Source organism: Puma concolor, chromosome B2 (genome assembly GCF_028749965.1).
Source record: "Puma concolor isolate L17-30 chromosome B2, mPumCon1.1.hap2, whole genome shotgun sequence".
Classification (NCBI taxonomy): domain Eukaryota; kingdom Metazoa; phylum Chordata; class Mammalia; order Carnivora; family Felidae; genus Puma; species Puma concolor.
This window is the reverse complement of record NC_141671.1, coordinates 142,533,686-142,537,348: the sequence shown is the minus strand read 5'-3', so window position 1 is coordinate 142,537,348 and position 3,663 is coordinate 142,533,686. Positions and strand designations below refer to the sequence as shown.

Genomic DNA, 3,663 nt, shown 5'->3' with positions numbered 1-3,663 from the left:
TTTTAAAAATCTCCCCCAATTGATTCTAATGTGCAGCCAGATCAAGAATTATGGGGGCAGATGGAAGGGCAACTGAAGGTAGGATCGACCTACATCCGTAGGATCCATCTACATATGTTTCTTTGGTGCTATGGTCTGAGTGTGCCCCCTTTAAATACATGTGTTGAAAGGCTAACCCCCAAAGATGATGGCATTAGGAGGAGGGGCCTTTGGGAGGTACTTAGATCATGAGGGGCGGAGCCTCATGAATGGGATTAGTGTCCTTAGAAAGAGACGGTAGAGAGTTCCCTCCTGCTTCTGCCACGTGAGGACACAGTGAGAAGTTGGCCCTCTGCAGCCACAGGGAAAGCCTTCACCAGAACTTGACCACGTTGGTGCCATGATCATAGACACCCAGCCTCCAGAACTGTGAGAAACAGGTATTTGTTGTTATAAGGCACCCAGTGGATGGTGCTGAATGGACTAAGTCACTTGGCAAAAGGAAAAAGAAAATAATACTAGCACCACTAAGACATCTATGACTCGGAGGCACTTGCAGAAGGATTGTTTTCTTTACTTCACGTAGTCCCGTGTGCAGATCCTGCTGCTGTTTTGTTGAAGGCGTAGTAGAAACGTGGAAACGTCAAGTTGGTTCACCCATCGCAGCTGTACTGAATCAGAGCAGAGACGAAGTTTCAGATGAAGTGACCAGTCGGGAGACCTGCTCTTTCCATGGTACCATCTTGCCTGACTTGTCTTGTTTAATGGTAATGCAAGTGTGTCTTCAGTTGGAACCATGGGTCCGCTCTTCCTTATCTCCTTGTCCAACGAAATGCAATTTCCTCACTTTGAAAGGAAACTAAAAACAAATTTCATTAGTAATAAGAAAATACAGTCCACAGCTCCTTTCCACAGAGGCAATGTTTTCTAGATAATTTTCTAGATAATTTTTTCAAATGTTTTGTGTGTGTGTGCACGCATGCGTGTGTGTGTGTCTGTGTGTGTGGAGGGGGGAGGCGTGCGGAGGAGTTCTCAAAACACGATGACTAAAAACAGACCTTTTCCTCTCACGTTTCTGTCTTCAAGGGAACTTCCTCTATATCGTCCTTTATATTTGATTCTCCAAGTTGAAAGAGCTGTTCCCCTCGATGTCTGAGACACTTTTCTAGCCCTGACTTATGCATTTCAAAGTTCAATTTCTTGGAACTTGCTCAGACCTTGTTTGTGGGGATGCAGGATCATTGACATGGTGGTACACCCATGGGTTCCGATGGCCTGAGGCGGGGGGGGGGGGGGGGGGGGCGGGCACACAGGTGCCGCTCTGGTACTTGGGGCCAGGGTGGGGGCCGTTGGCTCAATGGGAACTGTTCTCCACATTCTCACAGAGATTTCCTATGAGCTCTCCTGAAGTCAAATGTTTGACGAAAGGTATTTTGTGATTTATTTATCATATGGAATTTAGGACATTTAATCTGTGATTTGAATCTCAGACCTGAAGTGACTTAAGCCCTTTTATTTCAATTCACTCTATGGTCACTAGTTTTAGGTGAAGGAGATATCTATTTGAAGCTAAGAATTACAGTTACTTTCCAATGTCTTACTTGTAGTGTTTCTCTTGGCCTACTTTTCATGTACTTCAAAAATCACTAAATAGAACAGAATAGGAATTTGGCTCTCTCACTGATCTCGGTTGTCCTCAATTTCTTCTTTAACATTAATAGTGTAAGTAGATCCACCCAATTAAACCATTTATTTGTCATTCTTGCCGTAGAGGTTGTACGTGTGACCTTAGAGTTGCACTGCTGAGAACCTTAATTCTGAAATACAGTTGACCGTTGAACGACAGATTTGAACTGCAGGAGTCCACTTATATGCGGGTTGTTTTTAAGAAATAACAGTATAGTCCTCTGCAAGCATTGCCTCTTCCTTATGATTTTCTTAATGACATTTTATTTCTCTAGTTTTCTTTATTATAAGCATATAGCATATAATGCATATCACATACAAAAGATGTTTTCATTGACTGCTTATGTTATCAGTAAGGCATCTGGGCAACAGTAGGCTATCTGTAGTTGAGTTTTTGTGGAGTCAAAAGTTATACATGGATTTTAGACCGTGGGAGGTCAGCCCTCCTAAACCTTGTGTTGCTGAGGGTCAACTGTGCGTTCCCACAAACTTCTAGTTTTGAATGCCTGGATCTAAAAAACTTCACTCAGTAAACCCATGTCACAAATTCCTGAAATTTGGGGACTACTGGTTCAAATAAAGGAATTTATCCATCCAAGAGCAGAGGAGATTCAGGGACGCACTGCCCCATAGGAACCTAAAGAAAGAAAATAATTCAAGAGATGTTTTGCAGAAACCAAACATTTTGGTACGTATAGTTCCAGGTAAGAAATTGAGATTGGATTTGGACAGGTTTCCAAACGTCTTGCCAATCCTCATGGATCAGCATGACCTCCTTTACCACCACTGTCCCACAAAGAACTGTCAACATATGTCTTTAAAAAAAAAAAAAATTGCTGTAATGTTATACACCCACGGAACAGAGAGTTCCAAATTGAATTGGAAGAGAGCGTTATATTTTATAACATCATATACATCATACCAATTTTATAATAAGATACATGGTAACTTTCGCAGTTATTGGAACAATAAAAAAAATCATGCTAATTCTTGCAGGCAGATTTTCAATGGATTATTCTTGGAGCAGGCCAAGAAGGAGGTAGAGGGGTTAATAAATTATTCCCCCACCCAAAGATACATTCGTTCTCTCTCCAAACATCTGTATGATACCATGTTGTCACGTAGAGGGGAGCAAATCTGGTAAAATCGTCCTCAAATGCACTCTTCGGGTTTGGTAGACTTCATTACCATTCTTCTTTCAGACTGGGCCGTTACTTTGCCTCTAGGCGATGTCCCGCTAACCTTACGGGAACCAACAGAAGAGCTGGTTAGGAACAGGCCCCACTGTTTCTTTTCCTCGTCTCCCGAAAGGGACAACGTGTCTCCCCGGAACCTTCAAGGCAGAGGGAGAACACACGGCCCATATTACAGAAACCTCCTTTGTACCTATCATGAACCGCAATAGCAAGAAATCCACGAATAATTGCTCAGGACGCTGCGCGGGAAAGCTGTACCGTATGTATCAAAGGAAGCAGCCAAAGGACACCCTTTCGAAGGGGAGAATTGCCCGCCCAGAGCGCCGTGCACAATCAACATGAAAACAGGGGCTGATAGAATCCCAGCTAAAGGAACAAATGTTAAGCATTCTCCCTTCAGCTCAGCTGGCCTATTATACCTCTGAATACCCAGGCTCACAATGCCTCCCCTCCCTCCCTCCAATTTCAGAAGTGTCAGACGGGAGACACAGTGCCAGCAAAAAAAAAAAAACAAAAACAACCTTCCACCGCTCTCTTGTTAGCTAACTGCGCTGTTTTGTTCCGTGGTTACATGTCTGCACAGGCCGTCATTGTGTCAGTCATAATTACCACCTGTTCGCCCGCTCCCTTCAGGTTCCGTCACCTCCGCGGCATTAAGCAGCCAGCGGCAGGAAGCAGTGTCGATTGCCCCGGGAGCAGCGACTGTCAGGCCCCGGGTTTCAGAGCATAATTGCCGCCCGCGCGCACGGATAGCCCTGGCCTCTTCCCCTCCTTCCCCTCCCGGGATCGGGAAGGAAAAGAC

The 3,663-nt window shown here is 44.4% G+C and overlaps 1 long non-coding RNA gene across 1 annotated transcript; it reads right to left on the bottom strand.

The window, feature by feature from the left end:
- Positions 1-2,652: 2,652 nt before the first annotated feature.
- On the bottom strand, positions 2,653-3,345 carry LOC147581317 (uncharacterized). Its single transcript, XR_015250889.1, has 2 exons — positions 3,052-3,345; positions 2,653-2,907 (listed from the first exon to the last, which is right to left on the bottom strand). It is a non-coding gene; the product is annotated as an uncharacterized LOC147581317 (long non-coding RNA).
- Between the last annotated feature and the right edge of the window lie 318 nt (positions 3,346-3,663).